This window comes from Anopheles coluzzii, chromosome 3, assembly GCF_943734685.1.
Source record: "Anopheles coluzzii chromosome 3, AcolN3, whole genome shotgun sequence".
Classification (NCBI taxonomy): domain Eukaryota; kingdom Metazoa; phylum Arthropoda; class Insecta; order Diptera; family Culicidae; genus Anopheles; species Anopheles coluzzii.
In genome coordinates, this window is record NC_064671.1 from 1,889,789 (window position 1) to 1,916,316 (window position 26,528).

General features: G+C 46.7%; 2 protein-coding genes across 9 annotated transcripts in view; one reads left to right on the forward strand and one right to left on the reverse strand.

Moving 5' to 3' along the window:
- Positions 1-26,528, forward strand: part of LOC120959453 (rab3 GTPase-activating protein catalytic subunit) — a 113,540-nt gene that overhangs the window by 29,818 nt on the left and 57,194 nt on the right. The gene's annotated exons all lie outside the window — the stretch shown is intronic.
- Positions 1-26,528, reverse strand: part of LOC120959451 (leucine-rich repeat and fibronectin type-III domain-containing protein 3) — a 104,762-nt gene that overhangs the window by 28,156 nt on the left and 50,078 nt on the right. For 6 of the 8 annotated variants that reach the window (XM_049608874.1, XM_049608881.1, XM_049608880.1 and 3 more), the window contains exons 3-4: positions 14,139-14,168; positions 5,206-5,279 (exon numbers count right to left, since the gene is read on the reverse strand). The gene's annotated coding sequence lies outside the window, so the exon portion shown is untranslated. The remainder of the gene's footprint in view (positions 1-5,205; positions 5,280-14,138; positions 14,169-26,528) is intronic. The other 2 variants (XM_049608876.1, XM_049608877.1) reach the window with 1 other exon arrangement.

A 26,528-nucleotide genomic window follows, 5' to 3' on the forward strand; every position in this document is an offset into this window, starting at 1 on the left:
GCTCACGGGTTGTGCGAAATTCCAACGGCGCCTAACACGCTGGCACGTTCGTGTCACAATGCAGAAGACTTGCGTTATCTGGAACACGGCCTGGGTGGGTTCGTTTCTTTCTTCTTCCATCCCATCTACACCTGGGGAGTCTGGGAGGTCCCGTTTTTTTGGGGGAAACTGCTGTGGGTCGGAGCACATTCAATTAAGAAGCCAAGGTGCTAAAGGTACGTACGGAAGGCTCTCGAATCGGGCCGGGCGCAATTTATCGTACCGCCGGGCGGTTAAACGCTTCATCAGGTGGAGGGGGGGGCTGTTGCGTGTGTACAGTCCGCCGGGAAGGTTCATTATGATTATGTCGTACGAACGAGGCAGGCTGCGTAGGAAAAACGCCGCGACTGTTATTACAACCAAATGAGGCGATAATATGATTTTTATTACACCCGGTTCTGCTCGAGTGTGTGTGTGTGTGGGGAAGCGGTGTGTCGTTAGCGTCGATTTTGGTTTTTAATTTGAACGAACGAGCCCGAACACGAGCGCGGTAATAGGACAGGCTTCATTCCAGCCCTTCGGTTCCAGGATTTATTATGGCATGTCATTAATAACCGGGATAACGTGTAGCGAACCGCCCGGACATTGTTGTTCTATCGGCGAACGAACGAGGAAATGTGTGGTTTTATTCACTTTATTTTTTGGTCGTTGGGCTGTTGTTTTTCCGCCACTTTTCGTCGATGTAAAAACATGTTTTTCCTGCTCACATTTCACCGCCAAAATGGAGAGGAGAGGGATGGGGACCGATGGGGACCCATGAAATATGGGTGACAGTCTTTTTATTTGTTTGTTTGGGCGCGTTTTGTGCGGTCTGGGAGTTCATCTTAGCCCGTGTGCGGATCGAAACCGAAAAGACATAATAAAACGAGCGAAACATAATTTAACACTCTACTCAAGCAACTGTGTTAGGGAAAGGTTATGGAGCAGGAGGTGCAAGGCCCGTTCTATTTATTATTGAGCTCCAAAAATATCGTTTATCTTGGCGTTTTGCGATAGTAGTCGTCCAGGTTGCAAAATAGAAAGGAAATATCGTGTCACGTGGGAATTCGGTTACGATCTCAAGGTTTTTTGTTTCCTTCGCAATCAGCTGACTTTTTGGTAGCAAGAATGCATTGAAAGGCTTTCAATCCATAAAACACAGCTTTGTGGTTGAAACCGATAATCTCCACAAGGTGATCGGGTTTGTTTTTTCCCTCTTTAAGCTAAGCAAACGTCAGTGCGATCATTTCTCACGCGCTGGCCTCAATTCCGTTTTTGATATCTTTATGGGTTTAATTTTTTACAGTATTTGCTCTCGATGTCGGTCACCGTCTCTCGTCTCCCAGCTAGCCAACGGGTAGCACATTGTTCTCTGTGTACACTTCTTTCACAACAGAAAATAAAAAGGGAGCAGAAGCGTATGTATAAAATATGTTTGAGGCAGTAATTAAATTTTGTCCAACCCAGCAACAACGGGCGGGTTTTGCGACATTTTGTATCAATTTCTGCGCTCGCTTTCCGCTGCACAAAACCATTCTATGCATCGTTCGTTCCAGCAAACGTTCGTTAGCACCATTTCGCCCCGTTGTGTTCGCCGACGTACGATGGCTAACGACACACAGGACATGACTTTGTTAGTGCTGGCGGAAATGAATTTTCCTAAACGTTTTGCGAGCTAACAGCAGCAGCAGCAGCAGTAGCAGAAGCAGCATCGTACTGTTCGTTTATGAACTGTCGTTACTATTTGTCATCGGACTGCATTACCTGCCCACTGGGTACTGGGTACTGGGGGATTGCCGGTTGGATATGCTGGGGCAACAGTCACACCACCTGGCTACCAGCTCTCGTATGTTTGTGCCTTTTTGCCGGTTGTCATTTTTATGAAGCATAAGCATAAAGTAGCACACCGACACCGACCGAGAAAATGTGTGTAGGATGAAATTTCTGTTATGAAATGCGGCAAAAACGACCCACCCGCACAGCGCAGTGTCCCATCCTTTTACGTGTATGACTGTCGATGGAGTAAATGTTATAGCGGTGTGACCCATGCAAATCTAGATCGATCAGCACAAAAGGGGATGTCTTTTAGTGTGCTTTTTGCCATTTCCATTTGAGTGACTCTTAAACATTCTAGCAAAAGTGTTTTTCTTTGAATCGTTATACTTTTACTGGTTTGTTTGAGGTCCAAAGGTCCAAAAGGTTCTGATCATACTGACCTAGTTTTACGAGTGGTTACTATGCAATATAATTCATATTTTCAATTCTTAATACGTCACTAACTGCTCCCTTTAGCCAAAACTTAAAGCGAATGGCATCGCGTAAGAGCTTTCGAATGTCCTAGTTAGCGTCTTCCGATTGGAGTATCTTCCATTTCCGTTGAATCACAGCAAATTGCGCACCGCCACACCCGTCCGGGCTCTGATGCGTGTGTACGCTGGCACAAGCCATCACGGCTGCAATCACGTCCCTTCACCGGAACATGTGTTCTGCGCCCTTTTTCGAGCCCAAACCTCACCGCCAAACATAAACAGCTCGCGTGACGCGCGTGCCGGGTGAAGTTGGTTAATTCATCTTCATCGCTGCTACATGATTTGCATAACACACAGGCAGGAGGAACACATCCACATCGCCACCGTACGCCGACAAGCATTAATCCATCATCGTTGTTTGGATGCTGTGTGGCAGCTTCGCCAGGCAGTTTCGCCCACCATCCACCCCAAGCCCTCCCAAGAGTTGTACGAAAATGCGAAAATGTAAGTAGTTCTGTGGCAGCAGCCGCCGCCACACAGATCATGATGGTTGATCTTGTCGTTGATGTGGTTATTAGCCAATCTGCACCATGCTCCATGTTCTGCGTGCGGCGGTGCTGTACCGATGAGGTGGAAATGTTAATTTATGACCCAATCCACCCCGTCGTCGTGCGTCGTCGCTCATTTCCGGCCATCGAGTTCCGATCCGTGGGCACACCGTTTTCGATAGTGATGAATCGTGCGGCGATGCGGCACGCTCGCCAAAATCTCGTTGTAACGCGGGGGAAAAGGTGATGTCGTCATCAAGCCCCACTGATGGATGTTGATGGCGTTGGTGCGATGCACTAGAGGCACAGTTTTTTGTTGTCGTTACGCCTCATGTCCTAAAAAGCCGCCTGCGTGGCGTCTCCTACGGGAAGGTAATGACCTCCGGTACGCCCGTGGTTGGAAATATAGGGCCAAGGTTGGCTACGCAAAACAGGGCTCGGCTGCTGCACGCCTTTCCTTTTCAGTAGTTTTGCATAATAGAGTGCTTCTTCAAACCAAAACGCCCAATGGTTGGCGTTCCCTTGAAATCCCACTCGAAAAACACGGGGGGGAATGTCATTAGTGCGAAGTTCTGGTGGCATCGATCGATCGTGTCGAACCGCGCTCGTCTAGCGGCTGCATGTAGGTGACAACGGCTCTCCATCAAACTCGCTCGATCTGGGCGAGCTGATGGGACGGAGAAGGTGATGGAAAATTATGCAAATCGAGAGGATCTATCCCATCAGTCGCGCAATCCCTTTATTTTGTGTACTACGACCGGTATTGGTGTCGTTAGCAGATTTGTCAACATTTGCGTTCCGAAGCATCGGAGGTTTAGTCCCCACACACACACGCACACACGCACGCATACGAAGTGGATAATTAATGAGTAGTTAAAGGCACGGTTCGTAGGATGCAGTTCCGATGGTCGCGTTGCTTCATTAAGGAAGCTCCAACTTTAAGTGCGGCGCATCCACACATGGACGCAGCTGTAGAGGGCGTACACACAGCAGGACTGAAGCACTAGCAGCCAAGGTGCAGCATGTTCATAAATACTCTGGTGTCTCTTTCCATAAGTTCGCTCGTGCGCGCTTGCAGCTGTATAGATCTTGTTTTATGCACTCCAGTTTGCAGCATGTGTGTGAGTAGAAGGTACGTTTTTACGTCGAACAGAGTATTCGAACCAGTACTAAACGACCATCGGGAAGACCGACAACAGCAACAGCGGCAATAAACATCGAACACTTGCTGGCAGTTTTAAAACAGCAAACCCTCCTCTCCTAAAGTAAGCGCCCGGGCCCAGTGGGGTATCTTCCCGCTCTTTTTACTTGAGGTTTTGTGCTGTGTTGTGTGGTGCAAATTTTTAACAGACAACACATTGCACATCGTACACCGAGCAGCGTCGAATGTGTAGCAAAACATAAAAGTGCGATCGAGAGCTACACAACTAGCTTTAATCGTCCGTTTCACAACATTCTAGGATGGGAAACGTACATGAAGCATTTAAACTGTTTTTTTTTAAATGTGCGACCGCCTTGACGCTTGGGAGAGCAAGCAAAAAATAGAAAGGATACACACAAAAGAAAGGAAAGCATGATATAGGAGCTTTAAAATCGTTCCTGCAGTAACCTCTCGGGAGCAATCGTTTCCGTTCCGAGGTCGAAAACGAAGCAATTTCGCTTTATTTATCACGGTGCAGTGTGTGCGGAATCTTGCCACGTGCTTTTTTTCTGTTGGTTCTGTTAGCTCCTTTCTTCCTTCTGTTGCTGTTGATGTCGCCAGTCAGGGAACGCTTTGGTTTGTTTGGCTTAATGTCAACGGGTTTTGCGCCATTGCGCAAGGATGCCTCGTTGTTGTTGCTCTTTTTGTGGGTTTGTTTTTTTCCCCTCCTAAAGATGGTAAATAATTTGACTCTACCATAGTCTGTAACACCGTGCTGCGAGAGCTGTATAGCATATATGGCTCAATAATCGCGCCTTACGCCATTACCGGAAGATCCGGCTCGAAGGACCAAGTTTACGATAGCGAGGGGTTTTATTAACCGCATTTGATTTATGCTCGTGATCGGATATTTAGAAACTTTATGACAACCGTTACTCCGGTGCATACGACAGAATGCAGCTCGGAAGACACGCAGACGAAGGGACGAAAGAAGCTCGGCAAGGATTTCGCGTAAGGATTTCACCGAACACAACCTAATGGCGTTACGAACCGCTGCGCTTCTCGTTTATAGCTTCTCAGCATTCCCGGTTCTTTGGGCCATTTCCAATGTTTTCCCAGTATGTGTGTGTGTGTGTAGGTATCATGCGCAAAATACTACTACTGCCATTGCTAGTAGAGCGTTAAGTGGCAACCACTTAGCGGCTGCAGGGTGTAAATCGCTTGCGAAATATGATTTTCTGATACTTACGGGGCAGTGTGCTTTTCGCTTCGGCGCCGGTTCCGCTCAATCTCCTTGAAGATCGTTGCGGGTTGCGGGATGCTCTGCAACGATAACGATAAAAGATGATACGGTATTATGAATCGAGAACAAAAAGGGGCTTATACGTGAGCGAGAGAGAAGGATAATAGAAGGACAAGCCAATTGAATTGACTGTGATTTGATTTCGGACGTGCTGGATGGAGAATAGAATCTTCTTAATGGTGGGGAAAATTAGACACGTTCGGAGTCAACAGGATAGAAGTGATTCAATTTGGGATGCTTTTAGGATGTTTTGAAAGTGTTTATTAGATTAGAAATTGAGCTCCAAAGATGGAGGCGGCGATATCACGTTTCGTTCATCATTCAAATGAGCTTTTTGTGCCGCTTTGTGTTGTGAAGTAATAAATAATTAGCCATTTCCAGTCTCACAATACCAATTTCACTCACAGAACAGCTGTCCACTATCAGCTAGGATTTAGCATATCATGCAAAAGCGCAACCAGATCGAGGTTGTGCATTTAATTGAATAATTTTTGGTGGCAGCAAGCTTCGGAAACCGCCTCGGTCTCGGGTTTGATTTTTCACCACATGTGCATGTGTGCCTGTGTGCGATAGCGATAGGCAATTTGGAAGTGTTTTATTGAAATATGGTCGCTGCTGCGGTCGGGCCCCGGTCATTATGCGTGATTATGCTTTTCCGCAACGGGTGGCACGCTACCGGGAAACCTATTACCATTAGTGTTGGCACGCTGCGGTTGTTTAATTTGTGATTGTCAAAAATAGGGAGGCAGGGCCCAATTTTTCGCTCCCGCGTATACGCCACGATGTGTGTGCACTCCACGCGGCACCATATTGCTGCGGATGCAAAAGAGTGGCCGGTCCGGGGCGGGGACGCGGTTTCAGGTGACGTTAACGGTAATGGTGTAGGAAGCATCGTGTTGTGCATCGTGTCGGGGAAATTAGTTCATGATAAAACCGTTTAAACAGCCGTAAATATTAATGAAACATCACAACGATTCACAGCTGCTGTACAGCGGTACATCAATAATAGCCACGATACATGCATGCCGGTGGTACGGGGAAATTCGGGAAAAAGTGTACTGTTCCTATCTCTTTCCTGAATTGTTGCTAATTGCCTAGCACATTTGTAGTGTTTGTGATCGTTGAATGTTGATCTTTTTTTTTGAAGTTGAAGCTTAAGGTATCGTAGTTCGCAAATGCAATTGCAAAAATCAGGCTTTTCCTACAGATTGCGAAGCTTTTCAGTCAATTGATAACATTTACCATCCTTTTAATTAATACTTTCACATGCCTGAATGCTTCCATTCTGTGCCCATAATCCAATTTACAGTGCTTTGCATTAAAAATAATTAAAACAATTTCATTAAGAAATTAATATTCCCTGCCTGTCCGATCCATTTTCCCTCACTTTTTATTTGCAATGACACGAACCAATCAGTCTCGCTTCGGACCTGTTAAACGACCGTCGGGCCGATGATCGTGACCGTTTATATGGCAGGGATTTTCGATAAGCGTGAAAGCGTGTTTTTATTGCCTCGGACTGGTCATCCGATCCGACGTTCATTGGATTTAAAATCGAAGCTCGAAAGGAAAGCTTCTGGCATGGGAGAGACGGAGGCAAGAACAAAAGATGCCAATTTGAATGGTTTAATAAAAAGGGGTAATGGTGTTTTTTTCTTCCGCTGTTGTTCTGTGCTTATCCCACATTAACTGGAAAGCGTAACTATCGAATGCGGAAAGGAGGCGACAGTTTTGTGTTGAACGGGTTCAATTTCACAGTAGGATGATGTGGATGATGCTCGCACTGCTCGCTTTGGGATGGATGTGGCACAGTGTGAGATCGAAAAATGGTCATCCCATTTCGGAAGGGAGCCGAAGCGGGTCGAAGGGATGGAAAAACAAATTTAATTTGCTACCGAAAGCACAACACTGCCACCGTTCCCTCCGGGGGGGCTTATGCAGAAAGTGCGTATATGTTCCGCCTGTCTTTTCCGACGCTTTCCCCGGGGTCCCCGGTCGTCTGCATTCGATGATGTTTTTAACCACCTCATTTTGGGATACAGTTTTTCTTTCCCATCGGCTTACTGAACGCAGCAGCAGAACGGGAGGAACAACAACAGCCGGTATGGGAAGAAAATCGTTTTGGGGTAAGCTGCAAAAAGCTCCCTTCATCATTATTGCCAACTTTCCGGCGCCATTTATATTCCGATCTGATCGGTAACCGGCCGAAACTGAGGAAAACTGGGGGATGATGAAGTGATGCTCCGGCCGCCAGGGCGGAGAGTGGACAAGTGGCGTGTCTGCGGTAATCGATTACGGCCGGTATAATGGGATTATGTTAAGGAAACGGGCGTGGAAGGGCGCGAATGCGGAAGACAGTCCATTGTGTCCGGATTGATCCCGAGGAGGCGAGACGCGAGCCCGATGCTCCAGCATAAAAGGCCGAACCACACGCGAATGATACGGTTGCGGGGCGCGTTTGAGCGTGAATCGTTTGATCGAAATCGAACGTAAATATACCTCAAGCAATTGGTGCTCGGCTTGTCGCTTCCAATGTGTGTGTGTGGGTGCGTGTTTGTGTGTTTGCTCGAATCGGGCTGGAAAATGCTCTCGGCAGTGGGTGGTGGTAATGGGTCTGTGCGTTGTCTGTTTTTCTTCCTCGACCGTAAAAGGACAATGACGGAGCGCGTCAGTACGTGTAAATAAATATTTATTTAATGGCCAAACACACACACAAACTGATAGGGGTTGGGGTGGTAGGTGGTGTTGGTTGAGCTGACACACCTCCTCCATTCATTGCGAAAAAGCAACCCCCCTTTTTCCGCCGGCGGGTGCGGTAGAGTTTATTACTGGTTGGGGAATTATGCGCAATCGATCATGTTGAAAATTTCAAGAATCGAAACGCACCACAAACGGAGCGATGGTGGCTGGTGTGAGGAGAAGCATGCTGCAGCAAGGCGACAGTAAATCCTTTCATGGCATTTTTGTGTTGTGTGTGTGTGTGTGCGGAGAGGGGAAAAAAGCGCTGGAGCAATTTTCCTACAATACCTACCGCTTTTCTCTGCTCCAGCGCATAAAAGAGAAGGGCGAGAAGAGCAGAGAGGCGAAGAGAAAACAGCGCAGGAATGAATCAGGATCATGTCTGCGAGCCTGCTGCATTTTATTGCACAAACAATGGGCGAGCTGTGAACGGAAAATATTAAGCCTTCACTGATCCGGATGTTAGGCCGCTTTTCAACGCTTCTTCTCGCTTCGTTCGCGTCGTGCTTTTCTCTTTCCCGCTTCGTCACGGTGTGCGCCGTGCGAAAGTATCAACATTTGACGGATGAATAGGTTTTAATTTCGTTAAAGCGCATAAAATGGACAACAAAACATGATAGGCGCACAGGTGGGCCCGTTGCCCGACCTGGTCGTCCGTAAAATGGAGACGCGCGCGCTGTGCGGTACGGTTGGTACGGGTTTTTATTGCCCGGCTACGTGCAATGGCCGTCGTTCCGGGTGACACACGGATTGTGGGTCGTCGGAGTGGTCGGAGTGTTTTTAAGGACTCATTTTTTAACCACGATAGGCATGGGACATGGATCCTCTTTTTATTGGTTTACCAGTTGTTGAAAGGTGTGATGATGGCCCATCAGTGATCAGTGAGCTTATCCAAGCATGAACAACGGTTGATACTTTTAAAAGCATCGGCTCAAGAAACTGTGAAGGATCGAGCAAAGTGTTCAGATATAGCTGTCACCAATAAGCAAATAATCCAAAAAATAGTTGAATATGTTTTGGTGTAATTAGACATAATAAACATGATGGATTCTGTAATCTCATAACATCATTGTTATTTTCACTGCTGAGGTTCTGATTCCAATCGTTTACTGTAAAGCCATCGAATGGCGGGCCACCACTCAGTGCAGTATTGAATCACCGACATTCCATGTTTTGTCGTAGCTACGCTGGAATTTCTCTTGGCACGGTCTCGCGTGCTCAAACCCCAGACATTCCAGCCAGAAGGCAAAGAGGCTTTCGAGGGCAAAATTGTATTCACCATCGAGCAGCAGCATGCGTCGTGTGTGTGTGCGCGCGCGACGAAAATTCCTGCTTCCGGCAGTGCTTTTCCGGTGGCAAAGTATGCACACACATCGACCCACACATACACACACACACTCCGACGATGGAATTCCGGTCGGGAACAATTCAGCCGGTTCCTTCCTGCCGATGGCGTAAGAAAGTGTATTCCATTGATGGTAGGTGCTGTCGTCGAGCTGGTAGGCAAGTGTGTGAGTGTGTGAGTGTGGCAAGATCACATCTCACTCAACAGCTCCGAACGGCGAGTGGCTGAACGCAGGTCAGCCAGTGGTGCAGAACCGCTTACTGGTGCCGGTGAAATGGTGGGAGGCTGGGTGAGGTCGCCGAGACGAGCCAATTGGGTAATTGGGTAACTGAAGACGACCGGAACTTCCCGTGCACAGGTGTGTGAGTATCGGTAGAAACGCACACTCACACACACACACACGTACTCACTGCTGTGAGATTGCCGCCCTTAAGGATGTGCCCTTGCCACTTGGAAAGAATCAAAGTCCGAAATCGAGCAGGGGCTTAGCTCATATCCGTTCGTAAGTGGCTATAAATAAGTAAACCCACGCCATCATGCTGATGTTGGCGACGCCGTCGCCGTCGTCTTCGTCCCTACCTGGAGTAGGAACCTTCTCCCTGTGTGAAGCTCCTGCTGGTGGGGTTAAAAAGGCCCGACACATATGCATGTGAAAAACGGGATGGAAACGAGGGATTGTTTCTTTGTCTTGGCAGGGTACGCTCTCTCAAGTGCGGAAGCTTTGACTGTGAATATATTGGGCCGATTTGGCTCCGTGCATTAAAGGTGCTTCGGTGTGGAAAAATATGTTCACTACAGAGCCATTTGGCATTATCGGAGCACGGGGCCATTGAGAGGAGTCATTTCAGCTGATTGAAGTGGGCTTTCGAGTGCTTTGAACAGGTAAGCCGTCAGTTTCAACAGATGATTGCTTATCATAATTTAAAAATAGAAAATTCTTATCCTTTGGAAGATAGGTTCTCAATTTTAATGCGTTTTTGTTTGAGTTGTTGAAAGGGGTTTGGCTGTCTCTTGAGTTAATTGAGTTTTTTCTCTTTCTTTTCTCTCCTTGCAGGTATGTTTCCGATAAGCAACTTTAAAACTTCCTTCTGGACTAACCGTAAGTGTGCTTTTTAGATGGGAAAACGAGAATGGGAGCGCCACTTTTCATCTCGCGTGGCATCCCTATTCACGAAAGTGCAACTCTTTGATTAAGAACCGTTGCAACCGGCAATGCACCAGTGCCTGCCGGATGATCCATTTCACTTCTATCTTTTTGCATTTTTTGCTGCACTATCTGCTGTGTGTGTGTGTTTAAAATGGATGATTTTTCTGGTAGAGCATGGACCGCTCTACACACGGAAAGGCAATCGAAAAGGTGTTCATCCAATCGAAATGAATCAATTTATTTCGTTCTTCGCCACGCCGAAACACTTTTCCCCGCCCGCGGAAGTGGCCGACGAACATCAGCTCATTCCGCGTGAGATGTGACGAAGGCATCTCAAGCCATACTCCGTCACCGTCCGTCTCCGACACCGAAAGAAAGCAAAAGCGACTGAAATGCGGAAAAAATGTCTTAAGCCCCTTGTGCTTCCGGCAGTTTTTCGGGGCTTTCGGGTTTTTGTGTGTGTTGTTTTCCCAATGCCTTCTAGTGCAATATAATTTTAATCACCGGAAAATTTCACATTTCCAAAAGATTTTTATTTCCTTTTCTCACTCCCTGGGGCGGGCCTAGGCGTGGTGCGCGCTATCGGTTCTGCTCAGTTGGATGATTTTAGCCACCGACCGGCTTCTCCACCGGCTCCCTTCTGGGTTGGGCTTTCTACTGTTTCGGCTGTGATATCGGATTATCGTGACGCTCTCATCCGCGGCACACAGAACGAGAGCAAGTGAAGGGGGAAAGGGGAGAAAAAAATACGACAAGCCCTTCACACGGAACGATTTTTTGGATCGAAATGATGGATAACTGGCAGGCTGGCGGCAGCAGTAGCACGGGAAACGTGGTGAAATGGGAAATTTATTTTTACAACTCACGAAATGCTCCAAAGGCATCCATTCCTCCCCCCCCCCCCCACACACACACACACACACACACCCAGAGTGAAGGAGAAAGCGCAATGAATCAATCGCATGGTCCGGTGTGATCAATGTTTTTTTTTCGTAATCTAAGGGTGGGTGCTGCTTTTCATTCCACGATGCTGCACGAAAGATGAACCAGCGCTGGGACGCGAACAGTCGTCGTGAAAAACTGCACGCATGAATGCACACTTCCGTGGGTGTGCGGCTGCTGAGGCATTTGAGGCGTTCGTTGCACGGGTCTGTGTGTCTGTTCGTATGATCGATATGACTCGTGGTGTTGGGGTGAGCGGAAGGAAGAAGAAGGGTACGTTTGCCATTTTCGGTATGCTTTTCAGGTTTCGTTTGTTTCTCTTAAATCATGCAACGGTTCGATATGTGGCGTATTCATAATTTACATAGGAGCAAAAACCGCATACGAATTGAATTGAATGCTGAAAAATGTATGCTTTACCGCTTATTTATGGATGTATTCGTGTTTATCTTTCACTGTCACGAGCTATGACGATAGCTTTTTAGTGCAGGAGCAGGTTTATGAGCATGAACAAAATCGAAAAGAAAACTTTATTATTAGTCTCTCTGGCTTTGGGCCGGGAATGGTTTCATGAAAATGGATCACTTCCGATCGAAATTAATCTAACTTATTTCTAAATATGCAAGAGTGTGAGTAGAGACTGTTTTTTTGTACATTCTTTCCGTGTTCCTTCTGCTGAAGAATAAAAAGAAAACAATTTCAACTCTACCGAAAGGCGTAAAATCATCATCAGCAATAAAGGTTCATTCCGCGGCGTAAGCGGAAGTTAATTGAATTCCGTAAATTCAAATTCGCCAGTCTACAAAGCGGAAATACCCCAAAACAATAGACTATTTATTGGCGCTCGCAGGGCTTTCCCTTTTTCCCTTGTTTTTGCTTCTGCCTTTCCCTGCCCGATGATTTTCTTCTCCGATCTAGGGCAGGGCTATTGATTCGCGGGCACTGATTTGCTTTCTCCCTGAAGGAAGAATCGCTAATTGTGCTATAATTACTTGATCGATCGGCCGAGCAAAACGCTGACAATTGCAGAATGTCTATCTTTGGGTGAATTTCGCCTGGATTATTTATTTCACGAGTTTTAGAGCAGTAACGAGCGGGAACGAGAAAAGGCGAATAAGACATTCCCTCTTCGTTCCATGCGCTCTTGTGTTCAAAAATTAAACACACAACCATCGTTTGGAGAAACCATTTTCGCCATTTGTATGCGCCTGTAAGACTTGTTAAGCTTGCCCAGTCCGCTCGGGTGCCATTTGTTCTTGCCATCCAAAATAGGGGGAAAGTACGGTGCAGATACGGTATGCTCGCTTTATGCAGATTATATCGTAAATATCGCTGCATCTCGACGAACCATCCGTGGCAGCGAGTAGGGCAATGATTTAGTGGGTACCGTGCGTTGGATTGGTGCACACCAACGAGACCCCCCGAGCAGAGAGAGAAGCGGTATACATTTCGGTTCGGATATTTGCCACTGGACGGCTGCAGATGGATCCTCCTCTCTCCCACTTGTTCAAGTGCTTGCCCCCGGGGTTTTGGTGGGAGCGAAGGCGAAGCTGGAATTTTAAAAGCAGCACCATTTTGCCAAAACCCGCGAAATCCGAAACTGGGGTGCTCGTGGCAAAACTCCCCCAAGAGAGAGAGAGAGAGAGAGAGAGATAGAAAAATAGGGGGTTGGCGAGTGTGTGTGTGTGTGTGTGGGCACGGTGCTGTGTGTGCATATTAATATTGAATTACAAAAGTGTCATGAATCAATTATGGCAGGTTTTCCTGCTGCTGGCTCTCTCCGTAGCGTACTACCAGGGACGCACTTGGTCACTTGGTGAATTTGTGTGTATTGTGTGTTGGGTGTGCATGTGAGAGCGAGAAAAGGATAACAACGGCAAACGGGGACAGGGGAAGCTGCATAAAAAATCCAAAACTACCCAAAACCGGAAACAGCGCTAGTGACAAAGCCGTCCAAGGGTAAGCGCTGGCAAACAAGCCAAACACGCAAAAAGGAGAACTTACCCCTCTCTCTTTCTCTCTTTCTCCTCCTGCACTCCAGACTAGGTACGGTGGGGAAAGGATATGGCGAAATATAAACAGAGGGAAAACACAACATTTGCCCGACATTCATGTGATTCCATAAATATGCTAATTCTGCTGCACATTCGTTTTACGCCATTTTGTCGCCGGGGCAATAGAATGGGAGAGCGGGAGCTGCGGGACGTCCATATTGGATAATGCAAGATCGGGGTGTGTGTATGTGTGTCCCGTACCGGGGGGTTATCAGTTAGGAAAACGAGATGCGTCCGATACAATTTCCCCGAAATAGGGCCCACACACACACACACGCACACACAAACCCACAGACTAACTATCGAATTGTCCACTTTTATGCTTGAAATGGTCTGCACCTGGAAAGGCACGACCAGCGTGCGGTGGGACGAGCGGCGGTTCGGTTTAGTGAAGCCGGTGGAAAATTGACAAATTTGTTAAACATGGTTCGTGTATGAATATTCACACACAAACGGATAGTGAGGGCTTGTATTGTACTGTTCGTGGAATTATAACTCCAGTCTCAGTGGGAGACGGAGAGGATCCGCGTTGTTGTATCAATGCATTGTATGGTGTGTTTTAATTATTGGAGCGCTACTAATTACAGTTTGCTACGGAGAGTAGGATTATGAAGCGCATTGATAAGCTATAATTTAATAAGCTGCTACTCACGGCTCGTGCTCGCTCGGTGGAGAGTCAATTCTGCAATAAAAGAATAATTAAAACGAATTAATTGCCGGTAGGCGTTTGGAAAAGGGATATGAGTGGCTGCAATTTAATTATATTCATAAAACAGAAACGCCTAAACAAGCGACTTATTAGTACACGTCCCTTTGCTAACTAATGCGGATTGTTTAATTTAATGAAGTGCAGAGAAAAAAAGCATAGATTTATAATGCTTTCGCTCGTTCGTTTTTTGCCATAAGCCACCCTTATGCAGCCTTGGCCATAATTATCTCCAGCTGGTGCATCCATGTCATCGACCGGATCGACCCTATTAGCGAAGCATAATGTTCGATGACATGCTGACACTAAACACACTGCCCTTGAAACTGATCTTGGCCGCTAGCCATCAGCCAGAGGTTTATCAATTTGCTTTGAATGGGCACTGTGCTGCTTATGTTGGCGCGCGTTTTGGCCATTTTGGGAGGGGCGTAAATTGCATAGCACACAATGCAAGTTTTAGAACAGCTGTGTTTTTTTTTTGGTTTGATGCCCGTTCGTTAGAGTTTATTTCGCCTTGGCTGTGAATGGGTGCTTTTTGGGTGGTTTTGGAACCAACAAAATAGAGGGTACTTCATTTCCGGCGAATTTTGAACGGAATAGTGAACGACAAATTGTGGGTTTGCTGTTGGCAGAGCAGCAAATTGATTTAAATATCTTTATCAGAACCGGGCAGATCCCGAAGCCGATCGATTGTGATCCTTTGTTTGGCGATGGAAGGAAGAATGTATGTTTTGGCCGATGTCTCTAGTCATAACTTCTGGGGTTGGGAATGTTTTGCTTGCACACCGTCCACAGGCTCGGGCGGTTGTGCGGCGTTGTGCTTTTGTGTGAAAACACACATTAGGTTTTGGCTTCACTTTTTTGTTGCTGCTGGATTGCAGCGTTCATCGAACATTGGTTCGTTTCGTTCGTTCGTTCGTTCGCTGTGTCAGATTTCACAAGAGCACAGAAAGCCAACCGTTGATTATGTTTGACCGGATTATCGATACAAGCAAGCCCACTCGAATGATGCCTCACAGGGGTGCTGTTCGGTTCGGTGGAAACCACTTTTTCAAAATCCCATCCCAACCCCACGAGACGATCATAAATTGAACGACAGGATTTTGTGATCGGTTTTCAAGCACTGCACACTGAATCATTGCACCGTAACACGTGTTAGCAAGCGTTGTTTTAGCCCACCAGGCCCACCAGCACACCGGAAGCGGCTAAATTCCGAATCCGATTTATCGTTCATCAATTATTATTAATGCAAAACGTACCGCTTGCTGCGTACGTTTGGGAACAATGCGCAATCGAAAGCTAATATTGACGTCGTGCCGTAGAATGGTGTGTTCGCTGTGTCGGGGGTCCTTTGTACTTTCGTATCGATTCACATTTTTGCAATTTTGCAATTTCGTCGTACATAGCCTGAGTGGTCGTATCAATTTCTGAGCTAACCAGAAAATGGTACCTCGATGTGACGAGGCTGAAAGAGATTATTGTTTGAATTCGTAATGATGAAGCTGCATCATAATGCTTATGGAAAGTTTACCATGATCTCATCGTAATCACAATTAAACCATAGTTTGTATGACATATTAATGTAAAGAAGACAGGGAACCCTTTTTATTCATCCATTTATTGGTTCATTTATGTTTTCCGTATCTCTGAATCTTTACGCACTGCCATTACAAACGTTAAACACTTTATCGATCTTAATACAATCTCCTGCAGCTACCCCTTTCCGTGCGTTTTGCGTGTAAAATACTGCCACGGTTTTGCAAATTAGCGGCATCCGGCTTCTGCACGCGTTCAACCTCTCAGCCTCAATATCCTTTTAAGTCGTAGCTTCTCCTATCTTATGGTGGAATTATCGCGCATTATTTGCCTCTACACAGGCACAGTGTCACACTCGATTCACCCAATGGGCTAGCGCACGCTTCTCCTTCCCAGCCAGAGAGCACACTTGAAGCATCCTGCCACGGTGGCAAAGACCCGGAAACCCGTGTACCAAATTTGGCATCCTTTTAGCGTACCAAAGGGAGTGCGCTGGGGTGATGTTGGGAAGGGCGGGATGCCCGGTTTATCAAGCACAAAACATCCGGCCGCCGGTTGTACATGGGTAAAACACCCGCGTTCGGCGTGCAAAACGGTACGCTCCCTTGGAGATGACGTACCATGAACACCTGCAACACCACCATGCAGGTTGGATTTTTTTTTCTGGATGTCGTTGTAGCCGTCGTTCCTTGCTACGTAACACACCTCCGCTTTCGGATGTAATTTTAGAATTTTACATCCCATGTCCTCCCCCGCCCGTTTTCCGGTATGCGGGTATGCCCCACAAAGCTCCGAAATGTCGACTGCCGACGGAAGAATGCCGGCAGGTTGACTGCTATATGAAGAAAAGGAAACGATTGGCGCCGTGCCCAGGATTGTGAAGCTCGTGGAATCCGTGCGGAAATCCAGTTACACACGGTCGGTTGGCTTGCAGTGCAACGCTCAGGTCGTGACATTGTTCACCTGGCAAAGGAGGCAAAGAAGCTGCTGCAGGTGGTAAACCTTGCAAATCCGTAAGATCTGCAACTCTGGCCGGGATATCCTGGGAGGTGTGTGCGCGTACGTGTTGTTGATGTAAAAAGGTGACGTACACAAAGAGCTGGAGCGATGAGTTTAAAAGCCAAACGCAACGTAACGTTCCGGCTGCCTGATGACGGTGATGATTGCACAGAAAATGATGATCCAGTGGGAAACTGGCTGTGCGGGTCAGCAAGTGGTGTTGATCCTGACACGGGGGTTTCTCGCCGTACGTGATGCGATCAGCAAAGCTTAGCATCGCAAGCGCCGTAAATTGGATGGTGTCCGGTGGGTAAGCTTGTGTGTTTGTGTGTGTGTGTGTGGGAAATAATTTAGAAATCAGTTCACTTTTCCAATCTTCCGAGCCATCGCGACTGGAGTGAAGATGTATTGCACAGGTCTTCGCCGAACAAAAAACACCCTAAACATGAATGTATTGCTGAAGGGAATTTGGGAACGATTCTTATCATTGTAGTAGCGTTGCAAAGTAGCTGCAGCCTCTCTGTGTCCCGGCTGCTCGGTTGCGGTGGGAGGGCGAATGCAGAAAAATGGCCACCAGGAGGCAAAAAGATGTTTATCGGATGAAAGGCACACGATTCCATCGGCAAGTCACCGAGGGCAGCTCGTTTAATCTTCCTCTGCCACCGTTATTGGACGCAACTTTATGACGGTTTTGGCGTGGTTTTGCCGCACGCTATCGATGGCAATGTGCGAACAAAGCAGAATGTGCAGCATTCTCGGTCGCGTTGCATGCTACGACGCGTGGCTTCCGGTAAGAATCCCGCTTTCCCGCTTAAGCGAAGGACCTCTGCCATTAAGCATTAAGATAACGGCGGGTTTGTGTGTGTGGGTTTTTTGTTTTTATTACAGTTTCCCCTGGAGAGATACCGCAAAATGGTCAAGGGAATAAAAACAACAAACTTTCATACACGCTCCTCCGAATGTGTGCGGGTGCGTGTGATTGTTTTGTTTCATTTTTGCAGCCTCCAGACATGGCTGGCAAGACGATTGGCTGCAGAGCTGCAAAGGCCGTTGAAAAATAAAAACAACGCGCGTATAAACATCGTCATCGGTTATTTGTATTTTCAGCTTTCCCGCTTTTTCGCCCTACCTAGAGTGTACAATTTTCCAATCGGCCATTTTCCTGCGGACAAGATGGGGAGCCTCCGATACCGATTTGCTTTGTTTCTTTTGCCCCAACCATCGGTGTGTGTGTGTGTGTGTGTGTTTTATATCGCCTTTTTCCGTTGCGGTGCGCTTAGACTATTTCACCGACGCGATGACGCGTTTGTTATCATGAAGCTTTTCCACGCGCCATACGCCACACGCTCGTTGCGGTATTTTCTGCACCACTGGCAGCGTCTGGTGAATGGTTGGATGGATTTATTTCCAACCGGTTGGTGCTATTAAACTGTTCGTGGGCACTTGCTTCGCAGTCCAGTGCAGCTGGAAGATGCTATGATGCTTTTAGTCTACCGTTTTCCAACGCTAGCAAACGATTCATTTCTCCAAACAGATAGCTCTGTCATCATTCTCGGCCACTGGGTCAGTAAATACTCTCCTTGGATAAAGAATTATTGCTTTGCATATTGCAATACGTTCAAAAGTGAAGATTAAGGTGAAGCTGCATTCTATTAGAGTTCAGAATTTGTTGTAGAAACTATTTTCTTTTTTCTGTGAAGTTCACAGGAGCTATTCGTGCAATACCCAGGAATTTCCTTTCTACTCAATCAATCTGTTCCAATGATTCTCCAGATCAACTGGCCCGGCCTCACTTGGCGTACAATTTGCTCGAAATTACACAAGCGAAAAGTCAAAGGCAGATCGCTATAATGAACGTGCATAAAAGGCAGTTCCGGCACATCTATTACCTCTTCAGCAACGGTGCCCGATCGCTGGAACTCAAATAGATGAATACCTTCAATTGAATTAATTGGCCCTTGACTATGCATGTCACGGAGAAGGAAAAGTGCCCACGCTTTCAGGACTGCATCCGCTTTTCCGAGTGGTCGTTCTTTGCCCTTTCTTTTATCGACCGATTTACCTCTTGATAGAAGTTTTTTTGTTGCTGTTAGCTATGCCTTAGCCTTTGGTCGATCTTTTCCGCCATTCAGGATCGATTAAAAGTGGAGGAAACGATGCACCAAGATTTCCTTATTTTCCGCTTGCTGGAGTTTTTCGTTGCGCCACTTCTCATCCTCGTACGACTTACCCTACTTAATGTCGCTGAATGCAAGAAACTTGGAAGTGCAAGGACTCGAAAGGGGCTCGAACGAAGTTAAATCGCCACTGAATCGGAAACACTTGGGAAGAAATATTTGATGCACCGAGCGGATCGTTTATCTTTAACCCCTCTTTTACCGTCCTACCTCTGGCTCTAGCAGCTGCTCCAGGATGAGCTTACGACGGTCAAAAATTAGTTCTCATTTTCCACTTCCCCCAGGCTCGGGGAGTTGATTTAAAAACATTTGCTCCGCTTCATTCAGCTGCAGGTTCTTTGCATTGGGTTGGGATTATTTCACCCTGTGCATCGTGTGCGCCAAATGGGCAACATTTTTCGTAATCACCGAACGTTGCGCGCTGCCACTGAACAGAACTGCCGGCGCAAGCAGCAGGCAAATCCACTGATGCCGAAATTGCAAACACAAGTATGTCCTTCTTTTCGCTTTATAGCGGACTTCCTTTTCAAGGGACCGTGCTTCAATGGGGGGAGGGTTATGTTTTCGGCACGGATGTTGCTCGTAGTGAAACTCTCCAAACATCATGGTGCTTCCCGGCAGCATAAAGCGAGCAATTGGAATGTTAAGATAAATCCCCGTTTGCCCGGGAACTGCAGCAATCAATGTGTCTGCGGGCATGTGCTTTGTATTTATTTATTTTCCGAAGTGCTTCATAGAAGAGTGAGTCTTGTTTTTGGCAAATGGTGCTTGATGTTTTAAGGGAAGAGCATAGAGAAGGTGTTTTTTTCGTACCTTTTGGTCCTAAGCGCTAACTTTTGTTACATAAACGTTGGATTACAACCGTTTTGTTCTATTCACAAATGGCAAAATTAATTCCTCACTTCAGGCCGTCTCCTTTCACTTTTTGGCCCTCTTCCTTTCGCGTAAATTAAATCACGAGAAAAAAGGTAGCTGCATTGCCAATGATGGACGAAGCATAAAATTCCGATTTTGCAACGCAACATAAAACGGTGGGAAACCAAGATTTGAATAATTGCAACATCATCATCATCACCCACAAAAGCGATATGGGTGGTCGGTCGTGGTGTTTTAGCTGAATATGGGTGGCGCAGTGTCTTTTTTGTGTCCCTCTACCTTTTACCGCAACCTATTATTTTACACCCATTTTCACCTTCTTTGTCGCACGTTCGTCGTTGGGATGGCATAAAGCACGCTTGTTATCCGCCGCTTGCCGCCATTGTGGTGTGGAGCATCGTGGGAGTTTTCGGGCGGACTTACCGCAGAAGACGACCTGCAAAACACTCTTGACCCACCTGTGCAGCAGCAACTGCTTGTCCATCACAGGGCCCACGGCAACCGTCAAACTCTTTGGACAAACATTCTATCGCTGGTCGACGGTCTGAGCGTTATTTATCATATTTTATGGGACAAACCGAGCAAACGAAAGGCAAATCTGCAACACCAGCAGCATCAGCAGCCCGAAATCTTTGCACGCCTTGCGTAACTGCAAAGATTATGATAGACAATGGTGTCACTATGCAACTAGCTGGCCGTGGTGTGGGTTGGGGATGGGTGGCGATGCGAATGGTGCGAAGAATTTATGGTTGTGAATGGTGAACCACAAGCCGACGACACACCGAGACATAGTAGAACTTGATGGTCGTCACAACAACACAACCGGTTTTGGGACCATTTTACGCTGTCACTTAGGACGATCAACTCGCACAGTAAAGGCAAAAAATATCGGCGTATAATAAAAAAAAAAGAATGTAAACAAAGCGTTCAAGACCGCCGTTTTTTTGGTGGGTGGGATTTTTTCTCCCTTTTCATTCCATAATATACTGTGTGGGAAATTGGTTCACCGTGTTGCTGAAGAAATGAACGAACCAGCTGTGAGGGAAGGGTTGGACCGGCAAGTGGAAAAGGCAAATCTCGTCAGAGGTGACTCAACAGAAGGTGTGCGGGTGAGCTGTATAATAAACCAGCCAGACAATCGGGTCACCGGAGAAGCGCGATCTAATTAAGGCACGACGAAAAATCGTGACAATCTACTCGCCGGCGAGGGGCATTTTTCTTTCGCCTGTGTTGCCCGGACTACGATCGCTGAGGGAGAACAGGTAGCCTAGCAGCTTGATTGACTGCTTCACTTTCGACCAATCTGACTGTGCGGGGGGAACTGTCAGGCGGCGTTTGACGACAAGCGTGGATGTAAATTAGGGAATGAGGTAGATGCGGGTGTTTTATTAGATAATTGTTTTCGTGGCTTAATTGGTGTGTGTGTTTTGCAATCTTTAGCCTGAGGAAAGACATCAATTCTCTGTTTAAATCCAATCAAAATTTTATGTATGTTGATTTAAATAAATGCAATGCTTTAAAAAACTTATCACAATGGCCATAACTAAAGAACCATTTGCAGCACACATAAATCCCACTAAAGAGAAACACCGAAAACTAAAAGCAATCTTCACGCCTGACCTTGATTTGTTGCACCCATTTGTGGCTCTCGCATTTGTTTCTCCACGTAACGTGTAAAAAACAGCCACGAAAATAGCCGCTTCTTGTGCGCAAGTTCCGTTTTTCCGGTTGCGCACGCTACTAAAAGCGGCTCCGAGATGCAATTTCGAAACTACCGTACGTATCGGTGGAAAATAATGATAAAAACTATCAACTACCTGCTGGGTGTATCTCTTTCCAACTATATCCATCATCATCATCGTCGGCACCAGCGTGCTCATAATTTCAGTTCACTTTTGCAGAAGAGCCACGAATGCATGCGAGATAAAGAAAAAGTTCAGGCAACATAGAAACAACAAGAAATCATCAGCGTAATTGAACGATAGTCGGCCAAACGGAGCTAATCCGATAAAGCAGTTAAAATATGAACCACCATTCCCGCGTACGATCGTTTCACTTAAACTACACGAGTTCCACCGAACACACACAAACACACACGGTAGTGCTGCAATTCACGTGCAGATTACAACTGTGTTACAGTCTATAAAATACAAAACCACATGCGATGCTCCAATTCCCGGGCACTCACGGGTGGATTTCTTCGCGCGGGAAGGCACTGAAATGGTGGAAAAGGCGCGGTGCGTGTTTCAATAAAACAACGACTGCGGCAACAAATCTACTCTAAATTGCTCATCCATCCGTTCGCGTATAATATCGTCTTCCGTGGTTCTCGTTGCAACCACTGGGGAAGGAGGAGAACGATACACCACCGTCCACCACGGTGGTGGGTCCTTTACGTGGGACTCCAGGGCAGCACCCCTTGCGGGCGAATGGTTGGGGCAGTTGTTGCAGTTGTTGTTTAATTTAATTAAGCTCTAATTCAATCGTATTTACGTTTTCCTCCACTTTAGCAGTGCGCCGAGCAGAGAGTGCTCTCGTGCGAGCTCGAGGTTGAGAGAGAGTGAATTCCCCCAAGCCACACTACTATTGACGACCCGCACGGGTGTACGCATCTGCACTTGAGGCTGTACGATTCCGCTAGGAATCGGGGAAAAGGTCTTTCCAATTGTTGTCTTAGGACACGGGTAGAGTTCGACAGGAAAGAAGCTTCTGAATGAACCATTCAAGCATTCAAGGCTATAGGAGCATAAGCAGAGAAGTGGAGAAAAGCAAACAAAATCTGCACAACTCTTTGCACAGCAAACACATCGCGCAGACCTTCCTCAATGACAAGCATGTGCCTGGGTAGTAAAAAATGGACCACTTTTCTTACCATGTGAACCCCAATCGTTGTTCCGTATCATGCCGTGATCTACGGTCATTTTAACTCCCCACACACACACATAGCACCGAAATCATTTAGCGAGAGTGGTAAGAGTAAGGTCCCGTTAATCCACCCGGCTGAAGCTGTAAGGGCGTCCACTATGCTATCGTTTTAAACATTTTTCCCTTTTTCGGAATTACCTTGGAGACGAAGACGAGGTTTGGGTTTCATCCTTCATCTATGTCAACGAAGCAAATGTAAACAATTTAAGACATCATTAAGTTGTTACAAGCGGGACGGGGTTTTGCTTCATCTACTACTTGTGTGGCGACCGTTATGAATGGAAGGGAGGAGGAAGTGGTCAGAAGACATGCACGGTATGTGAGGGAGACTGTGATGCTGGATGGCACTTGCACCATGAGAATAGATGCTTCTTTCTCATATCAGTGCATTCCCACGGGCATGCGTTCCTTTGAAATCTATCCAACCTATTCTCGGCATGTGTATGCATCGCTTCTTCTGCTTATAGAGTTTGCATGTATGTGTGTGTGTGTGTTTGTGGTGGTTTGGTGTTTATTTTTCATTTGGTAGGTATCATAGCATGCTGCGAAAATGAAATAATTTCCACCTTGCTTATCTCGTTGACTGTGCGGGCCACAGACTCAGAACCCACCGGGCGTCCGCAGTTGTACTTCATCATTAGGCAGCTAGAGCTAGTAGCTGGAGCGGAGAGGAGTTCAGGTCGCAGAGCTATGTTTCCCGGAGTTTCCTTTTTTAATAAGAGCAAATTTCATCTTATTCACTAGCTCATTTATGCGTTGGTAAATTCTAACGAATGACACTGGCAGGTATAGAAGCGGAGCAACTCCCCCCCTCTACCCAAAATCATCCTCGCACAGGCTGCCCCGTTTAGCTAACACGCAACCCTTGGGGCAGCAAAACAGGGAACGTCCCCCTTAGGGTGCAAGCTCTCCCTCGCTTGGGGCTTTCGGTAGTAAATGAAGATAAGTGGCCAACGCGAGCTGCCCCACCCGGACGGCTCTCCAGCCGGGAGACTTATGAGAATTATGATTTATGCAGTGGGAATTTTCAGAAGCGCTACGACATGACTCTCTGTGGTGCGATTGCCCGTTTCGCTCCGTCCGCATGTATACACCGGGTGGTAATGGTCGGTTCTCATCAGGGTTTGCCTTCCTGACTTCTCGCCACACGCCACATGCGCCGACCCTTGCATTCTGGCGGTAGATGATGTTGGTGAAGCAAAGTTATGGCAGTTGTCCAACCTAATCCGATTAGCGGGGACCGATTTGTGGCGTGCTTTCACTCGATACAGAGGAGAGTGCGATTTATCCACCCGTCTAAAGAGCATCCGAGTCGGAATGCATGTCTCTCTAGCAAGGTCGTTGGATCACAATGTTCTGCTTAGAAAATAATTAATGAAAGGTAAATGAAACCCACGCTTAAAGGTTGGTTAGACCAGCGCAGTTTTTTCTGTAGTAAGCTCCTCAACATGTTTAAAATTGCCTTCTGGGGGATGGTTCTTTCTGCCGGTCCTTTCTTCTTTGTTTTGTCTTGAATTGTTAACAAGGATTAGACTCCTCGGGGGTAATTGTGTGAGATAAACACGCTTTCTTCTTTGTTGCATACGGGCTCTGCTGCTCACCGTCTCGGTTTGTTCCACACCGTGTTAAGCGGTACGCTAATTTCATGGTAGGATTTGGCCTAACAAAAAGCGAGCCCAGTTTTCCGCTCTCAAAACGCTGTGCCCAAAAGATTGTTGGGCATGATAAATTAGTGTCGCCTTCCGTTGCTATCCTAGTCGCTAGTTCGCAGTGCTCAGACATGGACGTCCTTGAGCGGTAAGACAAACTCTTCCGTACAATAGAATCCATGTCTCATGGCACAGGGTGGGGTGCATGAAGAGTCGTCGCAACCCCACGGTCAAATGCACTGGGAATGAATCTCAGCAAGGCAGAACGGTGCCAATTGCTGCTTAAAATCCAAAGTGCAAGGAACTTCCGGGTTTTAAGCAATGTTCGCAGGGACATCGCCCCGGGGGCGAACTGGAAACTCTGGCTGTGTCTAGCGTCTTCTGTGCTGTATCCGGGAAAGATGAAATTTTGCGTCCATTCTCCCATTTCTTCTTCCCCCCCTTCTCCATCCCCACACACACACACATTGGGAGAGTTTTCCATCATACGTTCGAATCGTCGTCCACTGTAGACGAGAAGGATAAACTTCCAATGTTTGCTTTGTTGAAAGATTTTTCTCATCTTCGATAAAGTGCATCCAATCCGCCTCGGGTGGGGGACGGGAATGGCTGGATCGTGCTTGTGGAAGGATTAGCGCCTCGAAGAAGGCAAGGACCCAGACAGTGCAGGACAGAACGAGGCAGAGAGATAGACAGAGAGAAAGAGAGTATTCCGTGTGCGTCTGTCGAGCCAACACGAACACTTTTCCGTTTTCGTGCTGTTACCATTGTCGGACGGGCATAGTACTGTGCAGGGATATTTCGGTGTAGGAGAATTCCAAAACCTTGCCGTGCCGTCGGGTGAGCAAGAAGTTTGAATTCTACACACTCTAAGCACACACGTGCACACACGCGCTGATTGTGCACGGTGCGAAATAGAAAAAGTTTTTCCTTGCAACTGCAACAACTACCCTCACGGTGGGCGGGCGTCGGCGGTGTGTGGACACACACGTGCACTTGTGCAATGCCCGTATCGCATTCCTACGTGTGCGTGTGAACGTGATTTTACTTGCGCAGAACTTTCGCTGTTGCTGATGCTGGTGCACTTGATCCCGAGCCCGAGAGGCGCACAGTCGTCCTGGTACGGTATTGCAATGAATATTCCTTCCTCTTGGGCTGAGTGAATTATTGTTATTATTATTGTCACCCCTGTTGGGAGAAAACTGCTTACGTGAATGTATACGCAAATGTAGTTTTCCACTTTCTTCAAGTTGCGCTCCTACCCCGGGGAAAGGGTTGGAGTGTGATATCAGCATAAAATTCATCTTTTCGAGCTACTTGAACAGACCAAAGTGTGGTCGTTTTGTGAGCCACTTTGGGGTGGGCATTTATTGAATAAGTATGATATTTTTTTCGTCCCCCACCGGAGGAGCATCGTCATTTTTGTCGCCAGCGCTCATATGTTTAGAGGATATGAATAAATTTCGTGCCTATCGTATCCTTTCTGCAGATGGTCGTTCCCGAGTGGCAATAGCGTGCGGATGGGTTTGGGCATGGAAAACCAATCTTTTTTCCCCCGTTCTATGCTTTGGATGGATATTGATATTGGATTTTCTTCTTTCTTTCATCGAAAGTACGATTTTTTCCGTAATAGAGATTTTTTTCAGTAGTTTATCATTTTCAGTAGTTTGGAGTGCACACCAAACACTCCCAAGAAGGACTGCTGGTGTGTGTGTATGTGAATATGAGTGTTTGAGGCATATGTTGCGGTATGAAGTGAAAATAACAACAAAAAAACATTTATTTTCGATCCCCAGAAGCGTCCAGACACGGAGAAGCGGAAGATTTCTATTCATGAAGTTTATTTTGTGCGATAAAAACACTCCCAGACAGGTTTTTGGTGAAGCATTTCACTTCACTCCGCCACACGAGGGAAGTTTTTTCGGCATTTACCACCCAGTTCGATGGCCGTCGGAATCATCGATCACAGTTTATTTATTTTGGGGTGTTATTTTTCCTCCGTTCGAATTATTTTGGTTCGGTCGAAATGGACCGACCACTCGTCGGCTATCAACACGGAGCAATCGGACGGCAATATTCCTTTGAGAAGACATAACAAGAATGAAGGTCGACTGTGGGTATTTGTAGACGTATAATGGTCTGTAAATTAATTACTGCAGTATTCTTAAAACAAG